Source organism: Mesocricetus auratus, unplaced genomic scaffold (genome assembly GCF_017639785.1).
Source record: "Mesocricetus auratus isolate SY011 unplaced genomic scaffold, BCM_Maur_2.0 Super-Scaffold_100022, whole genome shotgun sequence".
Lineage (NCBI taxonomy): Eukaryota > Metazoa > Chordata > Mammalia > Rodentia > Cricetidae > Mesocricetus > Mesocricetus auratus.
This window is the reverse complement of record NW_024429203.1, coordinates 27,842,249-27,858,414: the sequence shown is the minus strand read 5'-3', so window position 1 is coordinate 27,858,414 and position 16,166 is coordinate 27,842,249. Positions and strand designations below refer to the sequence as shown.

The 16,166-nt window shown below is 40.7% G+C and overlaps 1 long non-coding RNA gene across 2 annotated transcripts in view; it reads right to left on the bottom strand.

Annotated features, from left to right (window-relative positions):
- Nucleotides 1-1,226: 1,226 nt before the first annotated feature.
- The window catches only part of LOC110340783, a 63,958-nt gene continuing 49,018 nt past the window's right edge, over nucleotides 1,227-16,166 (bottom strand). For both annotated transcript variants that reach the window (XR_005870329.1, XR_005870330.1), the window contains exons 6-8: nucleotides 9,927-10,135; nucleotides 2,334-2,529; nucleotides 1,227-1,725 (exon numbers count right to left, since the gene is read on the bottom strand). This is a non-coding gene — a long non-coding RNA (uncharacterized LOC110340783). The remainder of the gene's footprint in view (nucleotides 1,726-2,333; nucleotides 2,530-9,926; nucleotides 10,136-16,166) is intronic.

Below are 16,166 nucleotides of genomic sequence, written 5' to 3'. Positions count from 1 at the left end.
AACAAAAATATATTTTTGTAATGTTGAGTATATCATAGACAGTAAAACTCAAAATGAGGGGAGAAGGAGAGAGAGAGAGAGAGAGAGAGAGAGAGAGAGAGAGAGAGAGAGAGAGAGAGAGAGAGAGAGAGAGAGAGACTAGAGATAAGTAGCTAAGTTTAAATATTGTGTGAACTACACTACACAGTTTGTACTTTGGGTTCAGTTATATCCTTACTCCCAAACATAATACATAGCACTACACAAACTTGACATCCTATAACCTGGTCCCTTGGGTTATAATCTGATTTGGAATAGAGCTGCAGCAGGGGTAGTAAGGGTGAAAGAATTCATGCTGGAGCGTCAGGGGAGTATGCCCAGTAATATGTAAGAAGAAAAGAGAGTGCCACGCTAAGGCAGAGAGAAGAAGCTGTTTGTGGCAAGGCAGGCAGACATTGGAGCTGCACAGCTACAAGCTGTGGGAGACCAGAGATTTCTTGTAAACAACCAGAATCTAAGAAAAAGCAAGGATGAACTCCCCAAAGATTTGAAGTAAGCATACCTTTCTGCCCTTACTTCAGACTTCCAGCCTCCACAGCTATAAGAATATGGATTTCTGTGGCTTGTGTGTGGCTTGTGTGGTGTGTGTGTGTGTGTGTGTGTGTGTGTGTGTGTGTGTGTGTGTGTGTGTGTGTGTGTGTTTTGGTTTGTTTGATTGGTTGGTTTGGTTTGGTTTTGTTTTTCTGGAAAATATGTAACATTTTCTTTTTCAAAAATAAAATATTCTTACTATGGTTTTTTGAGAATTTCATGTTCAGAAGACACCGTTTGACTCTGGTCCTTCAAGAACCCTGGGTTTTACAATTCATCCCACACCCTCTTCCAAAATGGTCCCTAGCGAGGAGGTGTGATGTAGATAATCTGCTTGTGACAGAACACTCCACAGACACTCTATGCTCCCTGGCCAGTTGGGAGTTTCTGCCTTTGGGAGGCTGAGGCAGAAGGATCACTAGTTTGAGGCTAATCTGGCTTACAGAGCCAGACTTTGTTTAAAAGAAGAGTAATCAACCCAAATCTGACATGCCAGAAAAATGTATGATCTGCTATGAACGATTATGGAGTGTTCTAAACTTTTAGAATTATGTCAGCTTACAAATCCCCTATCTTCTGTGTAAGCTTTATAATATAAATCAATACAAATGTACTTACATAGAATGTATGAATAATTACACAAGCAAAAACTGGGGTGGGTGTTCAAAAATGTTTTACTGACACGAAATCATGGCTTTAAAAAAATTCTGGAGACATCAAAATTGGTAAAAAAGCAGACATCAGTAGCAAGAGTCTAGTTTGAAATGCCCAAAATCATTTTTGATGGCCGCAGTGTTGGCAGGGAAATGAGTTTTCAGGGTCCATGTCGCCTGACCATCGTCCCTTCTCAGTCATCTCTGGATCATTCCATGCCCCACACCCACACCCCTAGACCTTCTGGTAAACACTGAAAGACAATGATGGACTCCGACCAGCAATGGCTTTTCCAGGTCACTGGCTCAGCATTCATGGACCGCATCCCAGAACCAAAAATAGAAGATCCATCTGCACTTTGGCTACTGGAGCTGAGGCTTGGATGAGCCTCAGGACAGGCTTTGGCAGACTGGTGGCCATGGTGGCAACACTGACCTCTTCAGGTGACCTCGACGGGTGATGGCCAGCAGCCAAGGCAGAAATGTTTTCTCAGCCAGCAACCTAGTGATGAGATGAGAGAATAAGGAATGTGCAGGGATCATGACTCCTCGATGAAGGGAAGGGTTCCTCCCTGTTGGTGCACGACTCACAACTGTGTGGGGGAGGGGAGGAGGCTGCAAGGGCAGTTCTGAGGGAGTCTCCATCACTCGGGGTGACTGTTCAGTAGTATCATTCCTTTATCTATAGATTTTGGGACGTTTGAGCTTGGCACACAGTACCTCGTATGATAGGACTGTTAGTATAAGTTGCTTGAACTGGGTGGTAAGGAGAAGTTGATTTCTAATTGGTCCCCTAATCACACTGAGGAAAAGAAACTGAATCCTGGAAGCATCTTTTGGCCTTTGCTTTGTGGATATTCTTAAGTAAAGGAGAAAAAATCTGTCCTCTGTTCCCTTTGTAAGATGAAAGAGAGGACTGAATAAGACAAGGAGCCAGGAGGGTGGAAAGAGAGGCTCTTGGTCACACTGAAGAGAAAGGACAGAACTCGGGATGCCCAAATAGGGGCGGGAACCCAGATGCTGTCTTCTTTCTTCCTTCCTTGCCTCGTCCCAGCTCCGAATCTCCCAAATCTTCCATTTTCTCAACCCTTTCATACTCTCTATACTTACATCTTGCCCGTTTCCCACAGTTTTGAAAAATGGATGTTCACGTAAATTGGTGTTCTCAGTAACATTCAGGTTAACAGGCAAATCCCTTCTCATCATCTGTGCCTCTTTGTTCTCCAGGACAAGTTTCTCCAGTCAAGATGGACAGTGAAATCAGGTGAGATGAATACTACTGCCCCAAACACACTGTAACGAAAAGCTGAAAATAAGATACAATGAAAATACACGGTCAGGCTCAACTATGAGATAAACTGCATTGATTAAAAACAGAATAATACATTTAAAATATTGATCCTGAATGGAGTTGTGAGCCTGCTGGACTCCCAGTCTGGGAATAAAGAAAGGCAGCTGGGAACTTACTGGCTGTGGAAGAGGGAGCTTAAACCACTTCACACCGTTCTCCAGGGATGAGTGGCATGATAAATTAGCCAATCCCAGGGGGTCATCCATAAGCGCATGTGGGTAATGCTAACTGACCTCAGCGGGCTGTATTTATAATTTTATGTACATGTATATGTGTGAGCAATTATAATTAAGGAATAAGAGACCATGAATTTGAGAAGGGGTGGGGGTCACGGGTGGAAGTACAGAAAGGATAGGGAATGGGGAATGATGTAAATACAGTACTCATATATGAAATTTTCAAAAGCAAATTATAAAAGGAATTAAAAATATTTCACATGATCTTTCCTGATGGAAAAAGGAGATCAAAAATGTTATGGACAAGTGTTGTTCAAAGATACCTCTCTTTGCATGCCGCAGCCTAGGAAGGTGGAAGGACAGAGACACCTTATGTGTGAGGTCCTGTGGTGTGTGACAGCATACCATCACCTCAGGCATCACACGGGATAACCGAACTACATGGATTCTAGGATGGATACCAAGAAATCTGGGATGAGGCTGGAAGGAATAGGAATCAAAAAGAAAGATCAAAATGAAAACAACACTAAGTCCTCAGTCTCAGTGTTATCCTCACAGGAAACTTGGCCTCTTTTGACAGTCTGGTATATAGATGTCTTACTTGGTTGTTCAGAATAAGACCTTTTAAATTATATTTACGATTTGTTGTTTCTTCAAGCAATAATGTCAATGCCTTTATGTATTCAGAGAATATGCCATTTTGTTTTGTGTACTAATTCTCATAGTTTGCATATTCTCTTGGAATTTTAAATGCACACAATCATTATCTACAGATAAATGGAACTTAATTTTTCCCCAATACCTTCTTTTTCTTGTTTTATTGCATTGGCTACAGAGTCAACAACGGTGTCTGTAATAGAAATTTACTATTTCGCCACTAAGTAAACTTTTGTTTTAGGAATATTTTAGTGTCCTGATCATGCTGATGCTAAGAATTTCATGGTTTTGAATCTTGAAAGGGTGTTGTCTATTATTAAATGCTGTTTTGCACCTATTTGGAAAACCAAAGTCTTCCTTTAATATACTAACACAAACTATCACCTGCATATGTGTTCTAAGCAAATACAGCTTATGAGCTGTCTTTCAGAAAGTTGGATGGTAGAATGCTTGCTTTATTACTTTTTATTCTTGATTACATATTTAAAATACTCATAGTATAAAAAGGAAGTTATTCAATCACCAAGAAATTAGACTAATGATGCTCTTACACTTAGTTCCATCAATTATCTTCATAACAAATAACCAACTTTCTAAAAGCTAGTCAGGTGTGATGGTGCACACCTTTAATCCCAGCACTTGGAGGCAGAGGGAGGTGGATCTGTGTGGATTTTAAGACAGCCTTGTCTATACACTAAGTTCCAGGCCAGCCAGAGCTTCATATTAAGACCCCCCTCTCTCTCTGTCTCTCTGTCTCTCTCTCTCTGTCTCCTCCCTCTCTCTCACTCTCTCTCTCTCTCTCTCTCTCTCTCTCTCTCTCGCACACACACACACACACACACACACACACACACACACATTTTCAATACCTGTCCACATTCTTCTAGTAACAGCATCCTGATTTATCCTAGAGCATAAAACCCTGTTGGCTTTTGGGCCACAGGGCTTTGAATCAAACATCTCAACGCCTGGAGCATGAGACTCAGCTTTGGCTTAAGCATTGGTATCTCATGGACAGAGTGATTGGTTCAGGGATTATTTAGGATTAACAGACTGTTTTCATTGACACTGTTGAGAGAGGGGATCATTTCTCTACTGAATTTGAACCTGAGGGGATGTGTTGGGCTGCTGGTTATCTTGCCACCACTAAGGACCCAGTAATGAAGCCAAAGATTAACAGGGAAAAAGAGAAATAAATGGAGCTTCAGTCTTTATAGGACTTCCCTCTTTAAAGCTTTTTGCCTCGTGATCTAATGTGCTCACCCCTTCATTCCCCAAGTTTTGACTTCATGATCCTCTCACTTGTAAGCAAGAGTTGAAGCCAAGCCAACCTCCACATCTCCTCCCTCTTTTTCCTTCCTCCTCTTTTGTCACCAGTTCCTTCCTCCCCCCACCCCCACCCACATCCCCTACAAACAAGCTCAGAGTTTCAGTCTCTTCACCAACTCTGCCATTTCCCCCAAGCTCTCTCTCACCTATTCCTCTTTATTTTGCTGTCAAAATGTCCAAAGAGGACACACTTTGTGTGTCTCCTTACTAAACCACTCAGGTTAGTGACCTTACCTCTACCACTTATGCACCCACCCAAAGCCATCTCCATGGTAGTGTCTTCCAGAGTATGGCCCCTGTCCTTAAGAATCGCCTCAGAAATGGGTTTTAAATGCCCAGCACTATGTTGGCCACCAAATCAGAATTTCTAAGGATTCTGCCTAAAGATGTGAAACTTTTAAAACCCCAGTTCACTCTTAAACATTCCAAGATTTAAGAATGATTACATTACACAGGCTGGGCTGATAACTTGGCCAGTAAAGTGTTTCCCTTGCAAGCAGAAAGACCTGGATTTGATTCCCAGAATTCATTTTTTAAAAAAGCTGAGCTTAGAGGTACATGCTTGCAACCCCAGCACTGGGGAGCCAGAAACAGGATCCTGGAACTCACTGGCCAACCAGCCTTGTCTACTTGGTGAATTCCAGGTCAGTGAGAGATCCTCAATGTTAAAAAGAACATTAAGGATCTTTCTCTGCCTTTTACAAGTGCACGCACGCGCACACACACACACACACACACACACACGTCTACACACACTTGAAGGATTATTACGTTATAGAAATTGCTCCTCAAGGCTTAGTTTTGTTTTTATTGACTTCAGGTGTCGCAGTCACCCTGACCTGCATGAAGCACTCAGCAGTCTCAACATTCCCCTTCGCAACTGTTCTTTGTGAGCCTTTTGTGTGCAGTGAATCGAAGCCCTTTAACTAGGAACTCAACTTGTCAGGCAAGCTTAAGAATTGGAAGTACATCTTGTCTGATATGTATCGGCCTAATCCAGGGACTGTGTCTTGCTTGTCTCTTGCTGCCTGGATACAGCTACCCTCCAGGCTTAATGGTGTGAGTTTCTAACTATTCCAGTATCTGTAAAGAGCTGAGTTTGTCATCAGATGTGTCCCAGTACCACCAACAGGATTAGAGTTGGCTTCCTTGTAAGCCCCATTTTTTAAAGATCCCTCCATGTTCAAGCTTCAGGGTGTATGTGGATTAAAGCTACTCATCCATGACAGTGGTAGAGCTATCGCTCCCCAGAATATATTACAATTTTCATATTTGGCATATATTCTTTTATTTTGTGTATAAGGGCAGTGTACATGCGTAAGTATGTGTGTGTGAAGGTGTGCTCAACCATGCATATGTGTATGGAGGCCAGAATTCAACACTGAATTCCTTTCTCTATTATTCACCACCCTATTTTTTTTAGACAGTATTGCTCACTGAGCCTGGGATTCACCATTTTATCTAGACTAGCTGGCATTGAACCCCCAGGATCTGTCTCTCTCCATCCTCCTGCCATAATCAGAGCTGGGTGACAGGTGCGCATTATCACACACAGCTTATAGATGGGTGACAAGGCTCACACTCGGGTTCCTATGTTTGCACAGCAAGCACTGTACACATAACCATTTCTGCAACCCTATGGTGCCTATTATTTTATATTTAGAATCATCTTTTTCATATACAGAAAATGTATTAAGCTGGATGTAGTGTCACATTCCTGCAGACCCAGCAATGGGGAGCTAATGACAGGTAGATCCTAGATGGCAGAGGCAGGAACATCAGGAATTCAAGCCAGCTAGCCCCTGCCACATAGCAAGTTATGTGAGATCTTAACTCAGCTTGGTCTACAGAGTGAGTTCCAGGACAGGCTCCAAAGCCACACAGAGAAACCCAGTCTAGAAAAAAATAAAACAAATTTTTTTCAAGAATTAGGTTTCTTTATAAAAGAAAAAAATGGTAGTCCACCTTATCGTATGCTATCCTACATGTCCTGAACTTTCCATGCACTCTGGGGAGAAGCCACCTCTGCCATCAGAGGTCTGTACTGGCCTTTGTACATCACAAAGAGTAAACCAATTTTGTTGATATGGATTCAGATGACAGAACAATGTTATTCCAGATCATTAATATAACCCCAGTGTGGTGTCAGGTAAGACATAGACTTCCCTTCTAAATCTTAAGTACGACTGGTCCTCATCATATTTGGAATCATATGTTCTACCTCTCTGGGGCCTATGTTAATTCTGTCTAAGGACACACCACACATACTGACATTTTCTTGAGTGGGGGGACAGTCTTTCTTTATCACTCCTCACCTTATTGTTAGAGACAGTCTTTCACTGAACCTGGACCTCACATTTTAGCTAATCAGTGGGTCCTCAAGCTCTGCCTTTGTCCCTCATGAAGTGCTGGGATTACAAGTGTACTTCACCACACCTGGAGTTTTTACATGAGTGCTGGGGATCTGAATTCAGGTCCTCATGCTTACACAAACACACAAACACTCTCCCCACTGAACAAACTCGCAGTGCCAACATTTTCAGTCTTATACATTCTTTGTTATTGATAGTGTGGACCTGAATTCTGAAAGTAGCTAATTTTAGAATCTCTGGAAAGTTTCATCATCATTTTGAGATTCATTTTACCATCTCAAGTTAAAGCATTTGAAATAGATGGTGGAGTATGCTTACAATCCCAGTATTCAGGGGTTGAGACACAAGGAAGAAAGGATGGGAGGGAGGGAAGGAAGGTGGGAGGGAGGGAGGGAGGGAAGGAGGGAGGGAGGAAGGGAGGGAGGGAGGGAGGGAGGGAGGGAGGGAGGGAGGGAGGGAGGGAGGGAGGGAGGGAGGGAGGGAGGGAGGGAACGAGGGAGGGAGGAAGGCTTGAGCTGGATCTTTAAGCTCCCTTCTGGCCCTATCCTGTGGGAATCACAGACCCTGGCCAGAAACCCACCCCTCCATCAGCCTGGGAGCAGGCAGCTGCAAGATAATGTTTACTGAAAACATGTTTACTGAAAACAATTCAGTGCCATAAAGCTCCTGATAGGGCTCCGATAAGGGCTCAAGGGCTCGCTCACTGAAACACCATGACTTTGATCCCCCCTACGGCTAGCTGCTTCTTTCTGCTCCCTGCTGTTTCTCCCCATTCTGGTGCTGGAGCTTTAACCACCAGCCAGGAGGGTGAGAAGTCTGTGAGAGCTGTGAGAGGTGTGTGAGAGCTCAGTTGGAGAATTGTGTGTGTATGGATGGCAGAAGTCTTTAAAAAGAGAAGCGTTTTTTTCTTGGGAGTTCTCCTAAGCCGACTTGGGGAGCATAAGGTTTTCTTAACACAACCAACCGGTCTCTGTGTCATCTATCCCAACAACCTCGCCACATTCTTGGATACAGGCTGCTCAGCAGGTGAGACGCTATCCTATAGGTCTATCAACACTGAACAAGTATCCATAGGGTAAAAAACTAAAACAGGTCAAACTCTAAGTCTGCGCTTAAGTGAACTAGCTGCTGCCAGTTTTATTACAGAGGGACACCCTGGGCCCAGAGAGTGGCCAGGTAAGTTTAAGACTCTTCTTACACGAGTTGACAGTTAATTCTCTTAGCCTATTTTCTCTTTTCTGGAATTTCAATAACCAAACACTTTTTATATTGAGTTTTCTCATTGGTGATAAAAATTGGAAACTTTAGATTATTTGTATTTGCAAAAATACTATGATTCAGCAATGAATCCTTTTTTATAATTAATGGACCAAAAAATACATAAATTAAAATGAGATGATGAAAGTAATGAGTAGACATGTTTTTGAGGTTACTTTAAATGATTTGACGAATCTACAAAGAAACTCATAAATTTTCTTTCACTTAAGTCTGCCTTAAAACTGGTGACTCAGATTTCACCTGGCTCTTGAAAGTCCTAGATATTTGAACATAACTATCAACCACAAGAAATGTGAAAGTGTCCAAACCTGTAAATGTACTCAGCTAAAGAATGACTCTCATTTTGTAGTCACAGGGCCTACACCGTTAGTATGGATACTCCTTACAATCTAGACTAATAAGAGAGTGTGTGTTTATATAGACATCTGCACGTGCCCTCCCCTCTGAATCCTCTGCCCCAGAAATGAACATGCATCACTCTGCCGAATAGTCACCTTAACGTCTGTATATTTTTAAAATGGAAGATATGCTAACAAGTTACTCCTTTGCTCCTTTTTGTAATAAGGTTTCCTATGGGATTCTGGATGGCCTTCAGCTCATGACCCTCCTATCAGAGCCTCCTGAGTGCTGGAACTGAGGGCATGCGGCACAAGGCATGGCCTTGCATATTCTTTTCATTAGTATTTTCTAACTTGGAACTTGGATGACAAAAATACTTTGGGAACATTTTTTAGCCGCTTGTATTGTAAGCTAAAATCTTTACAAAGCATTTGTATTTCCAGTCTTTTGCATTAATAGCTTCACAAGTAACAATTCATTTCCAACCTACATTAAACTGGGCTTACCTTTAAAGCAAAGGCTGAAAGTTCTGGGGGGGGGGGGGTACTGGGGGGAAGTCTCCAGAATTTGCTACAGTACTCAGCTCTTTTTCTGTTTTTAAATTTCAACTTAAAGCACAGCAGGGAGTGCAACTGAGAATCAGAACACACCCTGAGGAACTGTGGTGCTGGTTGTTGGCCAGGGCTGCCATAATGAGACACCACAAGCTGGGGGGCTCAGACAACAGAAGGGTGCTTGTCTCAGCTGGGGAAGCGGGAGAGTCCAAGGCCAAGTCTAGCAGGGTTCAGGTTCATCCTGCTGTACTGTCATATGGCAAACAGAGAAAGGCTTCCTGGTGTCTCTTCCTGCAACAGCACCAATACCACAGTGAGAATCCTAGCCTTGGGCCTCACTCCTTACCTGCCTCCCAAGGACCCCATTGCAGCGGTGGTCAGGGCTTTGACGTAATGAAGGTTTAATCCATGATAGATTTTCACAGTTAAGACAAAACAAAGTCTCAATTCAAATAAATTTTTAAAATTGAAAAAAAAGCAAAACAAAGTCTTGATGATGATTATTCTTGGCTGTTAACTTGACTACATCTGGAATTAACTAAAACGCAAGTGGCTAGGTACACCTGTGAGGGATATTTTCTTAACTAAATCATTTGAAGTGGGAAGACCCACCTCCATTGCAAATCTTTTGAGGAGGGAAGACCCACCTTTAATCCAGGCCACACCGTCTGCTGGCAGCCTATGTAAAGGACATGGAAGAAGGAAGCTTGCTCTCTTTGCTGGTTTGCTCTCACTCTCGCTGGCAAGTCCATTCCTTCACTGGCATTACAGCCTACTTCTTCAGGATTTTGGCATGTACTGAAGACTGGCTGAGACATCCAGCTTCTTAGACTGAACAACTACTGAATTCTTGAACCTTTGGTTTAAGATAGACAGTCATTGTTAGACTAGCTTAACCATAGCCTGTAAGCCATTCTAATAAGTCTAAATCCTCTTCATTATATATATATACATATATATATATATATATATATATATATATATATAGAGAGAGAGAGAGAGAGAGAGAGAGAGTGTGTGTGTGTATGTGTGTGTGTGTTATTCTATGAGTTCTGGTCCCCTAGAGAAGCCTGGTTAATACAGTTTCTAATAACGATCCTGTTGGAAAAAGGACTAGAATATTCTGAGGATAAGTGGAATATAGCAAATGATTACTTTCTGTTAATATAAATATTATAAATTAATACAAATGTATTTTAACATGGGAAAAATTAGTCAAAATCAAAACATTTAATAAGGCTGGCAATGTGATACATGCCTGTATCCCAATACTTGGAAGATAGAGATGGGTTAGTCAAGAATTCAGGATCATCATTGGCTACACAGCAGGTTCAGGTTCAGTCAGAGCTACAGAAAATCCTGTCTCAAAAAAAATGTACTCTTGAATTTAAATTGGAAAGTTAAAAAATAAATAATGAAAAAAATTAAGCCTAACCTAGCTCTGAAACATCTAAACGCAGTGACTAAGTTAGCAGTGGTAGATACCCCTTCTACTACAAGTGTGGTCATTAAAACACATCTCCACTGAGATGAACTACAGACACCAAGATAAAGGGCTGGGCTCAGGTCTTGGCCAGAAGATTTACAAGACGGATGTGGAACACAGCCTTGTGTTGCCAGAATCCGAAGCCTATGAAAGGTAACTGGGTAAAACCCAAGAGCCAACTTAGGAGGCCCCTTTGGGCCAAAGGTAGGAAACTTTGAGTATCACTAGAACAACTGCAATGATTTAAACTTATATGACATCTCTAAACCATGAACTCAGAGTTTTCCTTTTATTCTAAAGCGTAGACATCATCTTTGAAAGATGCTGAGAAACAATCTCAACCAAGGTAGTCGTCAATCTCATTATAGGGGAAGGACATCAAAGGCAGTCTCCCCACCACTGCCTAGATTTGTAGTTGGGGGTCATCTCTGTGGATCGCCTAACATTCCCCCCACCCCGTGCTAGACCTCTCTCCAAACCTATACTGGCTCCCTCTATCAAGGCATCTCTTTTCTTGTACTCTCCTATTCCTCCCCTGTCTCAGTCCTCCTGTTCTTCTTCTCCCTCCCCTTCTCCCCCTCTCCCCTTCCCACTTCCCTCCTCTCTCCTCTCAAGCTCCCAATTTTCTCAGGGCTTCTTATCCCCTCCCCTTCTTCAGGGGATCATGCATTCTTCTCTTGGGGTCCTCCTTGTTCCTGTTCCTGGTGGTGTGGATTGTAGGCTGGTAGTACTTTGCGCTATGTCTAATACCCATATATGAGTGAGTACATACCCTGCATGTCTTTCTGTAATTGGGTTACCTCACTCATGATGTTTTCTTCCAGTTCCATCCATTTGCCTGCAAATTTCAAAATTTCATAGTTTTTTTTTCCCGCTGAGTAATATTCCATTGTGTAAATGTACCACATTTTCTCCATTCATTCTTCAGTTGAGGGCATCTATATTGCTTCCAGATTCTGGCTGTTACAAACAACACTTATGAATATAGTTGAACATATGTCCTTGTTGCATGAATGTGCATTCTTTGGGTATATACCCAAGAGAGGAATTGCTGGATCTTGAGAAAGACTGATTCCCATTTTCCTGAGGAACAGCCATACTGATTTGCAAAGTGGTCATACAAGTTTGCACTCCCACCAGCAGTAAAGGAATGTACCTCTTTCTCCACATCCTCTCCAGCATAGACTGCCATTGGTGTTTTTTATTTTAGCTATTCTGACAGGAGTAAGATGGTATCTCAGGGTTGTTTTGATTTGCATTTCCCTGATGGCTAAGGATGTTGAACACTTTCTTACATGTCTTTCAGCCATTTTAGCTTCCTCTATTGAGAATTCTCTAGTTCTGCACCCCACTTTTTAATTGGATTGTTTGGTGTTTTGGTGGCTAACTTCTTGAGCTCATTGTATATTTTCTAAATCAGCCCTCTATCAGATGTGAGGTTGGGGAAGATCTTTTCCCATTCTGTGGGCTGCCATTTTGCCTTGCTAACTGAGTCCTTTGCCTTATAGAAGCTTCTCATTTTCAGGAGGACCCATTTATTAATTGTCAATCTCAATGTCTGTGCTACTGGTGTTATGTTCAGGAACCTGTCTCCTGTACCAATTCGTTCAAGGGTACCTCCCACTTTCTCTTCTAAGAGGTTCAGTGTGGCTGGATTTGAGCCATTTGGACTTAAGTTTTATGCATGGTGATAGATATGGCTCTATCTGCCATCTTATACATGCCAGCATCCAGTTAGGCAAGCACCATTTGTTTATGATGATTTCTTTTTTCCATTGTATAACTTTAACTTCTTTGTCAAAAATCAGATGTTCATAGGTGTGTGGGTTAATATCAGGGGTTTCAATTTGATTCCATTTATCTACCTGTCTTCTTTTGTAAAGGGTGATGTTTCTTTGATTTCTTTCTCAGCCCATTTATTGTCTGTTTATAGTAGGGCTACTGTTTTTTTCAGTTAATTTTGTATCATGCCACTTTGCTGAGGTATTTATCAGCTGTAGGAGTTCCCTGGTAGAGTTTTTAAGGTCAGTTATGTAAACTATCATATCATCTGCAAATAGTGAAAGTTTGACTTCTTCCTTTCCACTTTGTATCCCTTGATCTCTTTTGGTTGTCTTAATGCTCTAACTAGAACTTCAAGTAATATTGAAGAGGTATGGAGAGAGTGGACAGCCTTGTCTTGTTCCTGAATTTAGAGAAATCATGTTGAGTTTCTCTCCATTTAGTTTGATGTTGGCTGCTGGTTTGCTGTATATTGTCTTTATTATGTTTAGGCATGTTTCTGTTATTCCTTTTCTAAGAACTTTATCATGAAGAGGTATTGGATTTTTAAAAAGACTTTTACAGCATCTAGTGAGATGATCATGTGGTTTTCCTTTTCCAGTTTGTTTATATGGTGGATTACATTGATGGATTTTCATATGTTGAAGCAAGCCTGCATCCCTGGAATGAAGCCTACTGGATCATGGTGGATGATTTTTCTGATGTGTTCTTGTATTCGATTTGTTAGTATTTTATTGAGTATTTTTTGCACCAATGTTCATGAGGGATGTTGTTTTGTAGTTCTCTTTCTTAGTTGTATCTTTGTGAGGCTTGGGTACCAAGGTAATTGTAGCCTGATAAAAAGAATTTGGCAATGTCCCTTCTGCTTCTATAAGGTGGAACAATTTGAGGAATACTGGTATTAGCTCTTCTTTGAATTTGTGGTGGAATTCTGCACTGAAATTATATGGCCCTAGGCTTTTTTCAGTTGGGAGACTTTTGATAACTGCTTCTCTTTCATTAGGGGTTATATGTCTATTTAAATTGCTTATCTGTTTTTTATTTAATTTTGGTAAGTGATGCCTATCCAGAAAATTGTCCATTTCCTATAGATTTTTGAATTTTGTGGAGTACAGACTTTCAAATTATGACCTGATGAGTCTATACATTTCCTCTGTGTCTGTTGTTATGTCCCCCTTTTCATTTCTGATTCTGTTAATTAGCATGCTCTCTCTCTCTCTCTGTCTCTGTCTCTCTCTGTCTCTCTCTCTCTCTCTCTCTCTCTCTCTACCTTTTGGTTAGTTTGGATAAAGGTTTGTCTATCTTGTTGATTTTCTCAAAGACCCAACTCTTTGCTTCATTGATTCTTTGTATTGTTTTTCTGGTTTCTACTTTATTGATTTCAGCCCTCAATTTGATTATTTCCTGGCATCTATTCCTCTGGGGTGAGTTTGCTTCTTTTTATTCTAGAGATTTCAGTTGTACTGTTAATTCTCTAGTGTGACTATTCTCCAGTTTCTTCATGTGGGCACTTAGTGCTATGAACTTTCCTTTTAGCACTGCTTTCAAAGTGTTCCATAAGTTTGGGTGTGATGTGTCTACATTCTCATTGAACTCTAGGAAGTCTTTTAATTTCTTTTTTTATTTCTTCCTTGAACCAGGAATGGTGCAATTGGGTATTGTTCAATTTCCATGAGTTTGTAAGCTTTCTGCAATTTGTGTTGTTGTTGAATTCTAACTTTAAACCATGGTGATCCAATAGGATACAGGGGGTTATTCTGTGGAGGTTTGCTATGTTACCTAGTATGTGATCGATTTTAAAGAAGGTTCCATGTGACTCTGAGAAGAAGGTATATTCTTTTATGTTTGGATGGAATGGTCTATAGATGTCTGTTAATCCCAATTGGGTCATAACTTCTGTTTTTTGTTTCTTTGTTAAGTTTCTGTGTGGTGGTCCTGTCCAGTGGTGAGAGCAAGGTGTTGAAGTCTCCCACTATAAGTTGTGAGGTTTTATGTGTGATTTGATCTTTAGTAATGTTTCTTTTACGAATGTGGGTGTCTTCATATTTGGGGCATAGATGTTCAGAATTGAGACTTCTTCTTGATGGGCTTTTCTTATTTGAACATGAAATGCCTTTCTTCATCTCTTTTCATTGATTTTAGTTTGAAGTCTAACTTGTTAAATATTAGGATTGCTACACCAGCTTGTTTCTTGGATATGTTTGATTGGAAAATCTTTTCCAACCACTTACTCTGAGGTAATGTCTGTCTTTAATGTTGAGGTGTGTTTCTTGTATGCAGCAGAAGGATAGATTCTGTCTTCATATCCATTCTGTTATTCTGTGTCTTTTTATAGGCAAGTTAAGACCATTGACATTGAGGAATATTAATGACCACTGATTGTTGATTCTTGTTTGCTTTAGATTTGTTATAGGTGGTGTTATTGTGTCTGGATCCCCCCCTTTTTTTTTCTTTTGGTGTTTGGTAAAGTGGGATTATCTATTGCCTGTGTTTTTGTGAGTGTAGTTAACTTCCTTGGGTTAGAGTTTTCCTTCCAGTACTTCCTGTAGGGCTGGATTTGTAGATATGTATTGTTTAAATAGGGTTTTATCATGGAATATCTTATTGTCTCCATCTATAGTGAATGAAAGCTTTGCTGGGTACAGTAGTCTTGGCTGGCATCCATGTTCCCTTAACGTTTGTAGAACATCTATCCAGGACCTTCTGGCTTTCAAAGTTTACATTGAGTAGTTGGGTGTAATTCAGATAGGTCTGTCTTTATATGTTACGTGGCCTTTTTCTTTTGCCGCTCTTAATATTTTTCTTTACTCTATAAGTTTAGTGTTTTGACTAATTTGTTGCAAGGGAACTTCTTTTTGTGGTCCTGTCTATTTGGTGTTCTGTAAGTTGTTTGTACTTTCATTGGCAAATCCTTATTTAGGTTGGGGAGGTTGGGGAGGTTTTCTTCTATGATTTTGTTGAATATGTTTTCTGTACCTTTGAGCTGTATTTCTTCACCTTCTTCTATACCTATTATTCTTAGGTTTTCCTCTTCATGGTGTCCCATATTTCCTGGATATTTTGTGTTAGGGATTTGTTGGACTTGAGATTTTCTTTGGTCAATGACTGCATATCCTTTAGTGAGTCTTCAATACCTGAGACTCTCTCTTCCATCTCTTGTATTCTATTGGTTATACTTACATCTGTAGTTCCTGATCATTTACCAAGCTTTTCTATTTCCAGCATCATCCCCTCATTCTGTGTTTTCTTTATTGTTTCCATTTCAGCATTTAAGCTTTGAACTGTTTGAGTTGTTTCCTTCATTTGTTTGGCTGGTTTTTTTTTCTTGGCTTTGTTTAGATTCTTTAAGAGATTTGTTTATTTCTTGAAGTTTTTGGTTTGTCTTTTCTTCCATTTCATGTAATGTTTGTTCTTCTATTTCTTTAAGGGATTTTCTCATTTCCTCTTTAAGGGTCTCTATCATTTCTATAAAGTTGTTTTTAAGGTTGTTCTCTTCTGCTTCATCTGTGTTGGGATACTCAGGTCTTGCTGGTGTAGAGTCTCTAGACTTTGGTGGCATCATATTAGTCTTTCTGTTGTTAAATGTGTTCTTATACTACAGTCTCCCATCCCTTCTTCC